The sequence below is a fragment of the Cottoperca gobio genome, chromosome 9, assembly GCF_900634415.1.
Source record: "Cottoperca gobio chromosome 9, fCotGob3.1, whole genome shotgun sequence".
NCBI classification, from domain to species: Eukaryota; Metazoa; Chordata; class Actinopteri; order Perciformes; family Bovichtidae; genus Cottoperca; species Cottoperca gobio.
The window spans coordinates 1,030,915-1,037,306 of NC_041363.1; the positions used below are offsets into that span (position 1 = coordinate 1,030,915).

At 41.9% G+C, this 6,392-nt stretch overlaps 1 long non-coding RNA gene across 1 annotated transcript; it reads left to right on the top strand.

Annotated features, from left to right (window-relative positions):
* Positions 1–808: 808 nt before the first annotated feature.
* LOC115014028 (uncharacterized) lies at positions 809–1,640 on the top strand. The gene is made up of 3 exons (XR_003832847.1): positions 809–916; positions 1,150–1,297; positions 1,390–1,640. It is a non-coding gene; the product is annotated as an uncharacterized LOC115014028 (long non-coding RNA).
* The last annotated feature ends 4,752 nt before the right edge of the window (positions 1,641–6,392 follow it).

Below are 6,392 nucleotides of genomic sequence, written 5' to 3' on the forward strand. Positions count from 1 at the left end.
ATTGTAGAGAGTGGATGTAGAGATGATGTGATGTGAGAGATTGTGTTGTAGAGATTGTGATGTAGAGATGTGTTTAGAGATGTGTTGTAGAGATGTGATGTAGAGATGTGATGTAGAGATGTGTGATGTAGAGATCTGTGATGTAGAGATGTGATGTAGAGATGTGTGTAGAGATGTGATGTAGAGATGTGTTGTAGAGATGTGATGTAGAGATGTGTTGTAGAGATGTGTGATGTAGAGATGTGTGATGTAGAGATGTGATGTAGAGATGTGTGATGTAGAGATGTGTTGTAGAGATGTGATGTAGAGATGTGTGATGTAGAGATGTGTGATGTAGAGATGTGTTGTAGAGATGTGATGTAGAGATGTGTGTTTTAGAGATGTGTTTGTAGAGATGTGATGTAGAGATGTGATGTAGAGATTGTGTTGTAGAGATGTGTTGTAGAGATGTGATGTAGAGATGTGATGTACATATTTACAACATGATTACAATATCCCCCGGCAACAGCACATGCTGCTGTAGGCAGATGAATCTGTTGTGTTCTGCAGCAGAGTGTGTTTTGATTGGCAGAGAAGCTTTATCACTTCAGCTTCTATGAATGTTGCTGTTCTCTGTTTATTGTGGAGGCTACAGTGAAGAACTCACATCATCACTTCACTGAGTCTCTGCTTCTCATTTGATCTACTGCTTAACCGTCCACACAGGATTCCATCAGCGGAGCAATGACTGACTATTATTAACACAAACAACTTATAATGATCAGTTTGTATCATCAGCATAGATGTGCTATCGTTCCTAGTTTATCTACTGATGTGTTTTTATATCATACATATTTATAACAGTGATCTTCTCTAGAGCAATATCTGTAATCTGATAATAAATCTGTATTCTGTAGTTCTGCTGCTTTTACTAAAGGTAATAATCTAATCTAATCTAATCTCAGATACAGAAACACAATAATATGTAATCCCTCGACATGTATGATAACAGATGGCAGCTGGTGAAACTCATCTTGAAATAATTTCTCTGTAAATTGAAGGATAATTTCCCCAGGTTGTGACATCAGCAGGATCTCTCTACTCAATATTCACTGTTTACCTTCAGAGCTCTAACAAAGATAAATCATTTCATCTCTTGTACACATCCAGTGACTCAACAAGTCAAGAGACATCTCTGCATCTTTTGAGCTGCATCTGGATTCAGATTTTAAAATGATCCTTTTCCACAGCACTGATGGGATATGGATCTTGGCCTGCAGGGAAATCGGGAAATCCTGATTCATCTGTGATCATCAAGGTCAGACTGCAGCCTGCAGGACTCCACCAGCTTCATCATTTACACTGTTGTCCTTTCTGTGAGTGCACTCAATAAATCTCACTTCTCCACAGAGGCCAGTCACGCACGCCAGTTGTCCTCCCACAGCCTCATCATCCTCATCGTCCTTGTCATCCTCATCCTCATCCTCATCATCCTCATCGGCCTCATCATCCTCTTTGGCCTCATCAACCTCATCATCCTCGTCATCCTCATCATCCTTGTTGTCTTCATCATCCTCATCGGCCTCATTGGCCTCTTCCGCGTCTTCGGCCTCATCATCCTCATCCTCATCATCCTCATCATCCTCATCATCCTCATCATCCTCATCGGCCTCTTCGGCCTCATCATCCTCATCATCCTCATTGGCCTCTTCGGCCTCATCATCCTCATCATCCTCATCAGCCTCATCATCCTCTTCGGCCTCATCAACCTCATCATCCTCGTCATCCTCATCATCCTTGTTGTCTTCATCATCCTCATCAGCCTCATTGGCCTCTTCCGCGTCTTCGGCCTCATCATCCTCATCGGCCTCTTCGGCCTCATCATCCTCATCATCCTCATCATCCTCATCGGCCTCTTCGGCCTCATCATCCTCATCATCCTCATCAGCCTCTTCGGCCTCATCATCCTCATCATCCTCATCATCCTCTCCTCATCATCCTCATCATCCTCATCATCCTCCTCATCCTCATCATCCTCATCATCCTCATCATCCTCATCATCTCATCCTCGTCCTCCTCGTCATCCTCATCATCCTCGTCCTCCTCATCATCCTCGTCATCCTCGGCCTCCTCATCCTCCTCATCAGTTCATCTCCAGAGGTCATGGACTCTTTACAACAACAACAAAACGCGAGCGCTGACTCCACTTATTTCAATATATTGACGTTGTGTCCACACGTGTGTTATCTCCAGTATGAAAGATTTTTTAAACCAGATGAGATTAAATGATGATGTTGTTGTGATGGAACCCGACAGATATTACAATAAAGATATAGAGATTATTAAAGCAGGATTAAGGATGTGACCACTAACTGTAACTTTACGCTGATCATTTCTTTGTTGTTATGTTTGTTTTAAGTCTGTTTGTTTCTTTTCTGTAAAATGTGTTTGCTGTTTGTTTTAACTTTTTCTTGTTTTGCTTGAAGTCTGTTCCTCGTTCTTTTATGTTATGCTGCTGTCTTGGCCAGAACCCCTTTGTGAATAAAGGTTCATAAAAAGCAGGCAGCTCAGGCTGCAGCCGGGTTATGATATGAAGAGAGCGCTCCCTGGTGGACAAGTTGTAAAGTGCAAATGCAGCTTTTAGTAGCAGGAACGAGGAAACAGGTGTTACTGAAGACACTAACGACGGTGAGCACGACTTCCTGCAACATGGCTGTACACATAATATAAATAAAAGATGATGAATATTCAATAGATGATTATTCAACGCAGAATATAAAGTTAGACTTTAGGCAAAAATACGACAAACCTGATGCAAAATGGCCATGCAAATCCATGTCTTGCTTCTCCTCCGATTTCTTCTTGGATCTCTTCGTACAGTTGATCTCTTTCTCATTGTAGACGTGTTTTTGTGTTTTTGTGTTTTTGCACAGAAACTTCTGCCAACGCTGACTCACCCTCTGTCCTGAGAGCCTTAAATTAAAGCAGCGAAGTTGAATTCAGCCATCATTAATATTATTATTGCACCTGTGTTCGTCCTACTGTGACAAGTCAAATGTCTTCTGTGAAACAGATCATGAGAAGCTTTAAGGATTCCTTATTAATAAAAAGTCAATATAAAAGAAACTATAATCAAGTTGTCAGATGAAGAACTCGTCCTTCATGAGATCTGCTTCTGAAATGACTCAAAGGAAAGTTGTATGTTTAGTGTCTCCAGGGCAGGGGCAGCCAACGTGGTGCCCGTGGGAACTTGGTCGCCCACAGAGCATGTTCTAAAAATAGCACTAGTCACCATGGAGCTCCGTCTAAAATTTGTATTTAATTGTTTTGCTGTTTTGTTTTTTTAAATCAATAACACTTGAATTACTCTTTACTTTAAAATGACAATCTTGAATATAGAATTTAAAAAACTAAAATGTTTTATGTATATATGAACTCTGACCCTGTAGGAATGCAAGCTAAGACAAGCTAGCGGGAGCAGCTACGATGCTAGGTGCGTTTTTTACACTAAACATGGCAGAAAAGCAAAAAGAAAACCAACTATTTTCACAATAATTGGGAGGAAGAATTATGTTTTACAACAGTGAAAGAAAAGTGTGTATATCTCATTTGCGGGGAGACGGCAAAGCGGCACATTGTGGAGACACTTCGGTACGTGTCACAAAGCTACCATGCTAACTAACTAACTACCTAACTAACTAACTAACTCCCCACCTGCAGCACTGTGGGCAGAACAAGCCGTGAGTTAAAGGCAGCTTTGGGCAGCAGCATCTGTTTTCACGAGGCCGGTGAACATAATACAGAATAAGAAAGGTGCAATGATGTTATTGAAAACACTGTTCAAAGACGAGAAGAAAGGTTCTGATGTCATCTCCACTCTCTGATGTTACAAAGTTAGTGTTTGTACAAACAGGATATGATGTGAAGATGTGACAGTTAATGATTTCTTAATGTTCATGAACAAGATTTATTTTGTGTCCGGAATTTGTCAAATCATTTATTAGTGAAGAAAAAGTTCAACCATTAATCAACTCTTCAGGAAAACATGAAATGGTTACAGATTACATTTAAATTCACTTCCTCATTCCCAGCCTGCAGTAACACGACACTGTGTTCATGTGTTCATGTATTTATTTAATGGAGGGTCTGCAACCTGGCTCAGGAGCCACATCTTTAACCCCTCTGTGGTGGCTCCCTGTAGCTTTGACAAAAGAAAACATGGTACAACATTGTACACATTGAACATGGTACAGTGGTCACCACGCAGTCACCACGCAGTCTCACCATACGGTCACCACGCGGTCACCACGCAGTCACCACGCAGTCTCACCACGCGGTCACCACGCAGTCTCACCATACGGTCACCACACGGTCACCACGCGGTCACCACGCAGTCTCACCACGCGGTCACCACGCAGTCTCACCACGCAGTCTCACCACGCGGTCACCATGCAGTCTCACCACGCAGTCTCACCACGCGGTCACCACGCAGTCACCACGCAGTCTCACCACATGGTCACCACGCGGTCACCACGCGGTCACCACGCAGTCCCACGCGGTCCACCACGCAGTCTCACCACGCGGTCACCACGCAGTCACCACGCAGTCTCACCACATGGTCACCACGCGGTCACCACGCGGTCACCACGCAGTCACCACGCGGTCACCACGCATTCACCACGCAGTCTCACCACGCGGTCACCACGCGGTCACCACGTGGTCACCACACAGTCACCACAGTCACCATACGGTCACCATACGGTCACCACGCGGTCACCACGCGGTCACCACGCAGTCTCACCACACAGTCACCACAGTCACCATACGGTCACCATACGGTCACCACGCGGTCACCACGCAGTCATCACGCAATGACCACGCAGTCACGACGCAGTCACCACACGGTCACCACACAGTCACCACGCAGTCTCACCACACAGTCACCACGCAGTCACCACCTTGCAGTTTGTATTTGCACTTTATATTTCCTCTTATTCAACATGTGCTGTCTTCACCCGGAGTGCAAAGCCACAAACCTTCTGCCTTCTGGTCGCAGTGTCACGGCGCTCACAGTGAGGCGATTGTTCCGTTGGGTCGTGTCCTCACTGAACGGGTTTCCACAGATCGTTGGTAAACTGCTTTTTCCTGCTTTGCACCTTGTGCACGGAATAATGGGGAATAATCTGCAGAAACTGAAAACATGCAAAGCCGGTGATTTGTTTAGAGCATCATAAAGAATATGTGATGGAGGCCTCTGTCATCATCAAACTGCAGACATACATAATTATAGCATAATATAGCATGAGCCTGTGAGCCTCTCACAGCGTTCAGAGCACTGGTTGTGTTTTACCAAAGACAAGAACGCCACCCTGACTCTTCATGTCCATGAAGCTGTCCCACAGTCACTCTGCTCCACCTACTGAGGCACACACGCTGACCCGTGTCCTGAAATGTCCCGTCTGCCGCTGAGGGAGACGCACATTGGTCTTATTGTCTCGGCTGTGGGGCCGAGCATGTGTCAGTGGGGCCGAGCGGCGTGCACATGGAGCTCAGTGTTACTGCCTTTAGTTGGCAGAAGTTGTGATGCGGTGACGACGGTGTGACGAGCGACTTAAGGACATTTCAACATGTCGAAACTGCTGTGAGACAGTCGACCACAAACACTGATTTCATGCAAGAAAAGAAGAAGTGGGTAAAATTAGATTCTGCAAGAAGGTAGGACACTTAGTGTGAGAAGAGTCTACTAACTTTATATTAACATCATTAATAACTTTATTGATCATTTGTTTGTGTAATGTCAACTAATTAGTGTATAAATGATAACAAGTACATTCTGATTCATTACTAAACTATTTATTTAAAGTTTATTGTTGATCATTATGTATTTGTTCATGATAACTAAATGATTTGTGAACCTTTAAGTATTCGTTTGTAAAACATCTTCACACATTAAATAAATAGAGCAGAAAACTTTATTAACCGCTAACAAAGTATTAACTATGTAAATAAAATATATTTATTTATCTACTTGGTTTATTAAATGTATCATTATTTATTTTAATTTAATAATAAATAATAATTCAATTTAATTCTAATTGTTTATTTGTTTTGTTGGAAAAACAAAATGCCAATAAATCTATTTGTCAAAATATATAGTATATAAAATGTTATAATGGGTGTAACATTAATTTATATAATAATAATAATAATAATAATAATAATAATAATAATAATAATAATAATAATAATAATAATAATAATAATAATAATAATAATAATAATAATAATAATAATAATAATAATAATAATAACACTAATTAATTTAAAGTGAAGTTGAACAAACTTTGAATCTACCTTTTATTATTATAATTTCAGCTCTGAGCACAAAGCTGTCGGCGGTGTTCTTCCTGCAT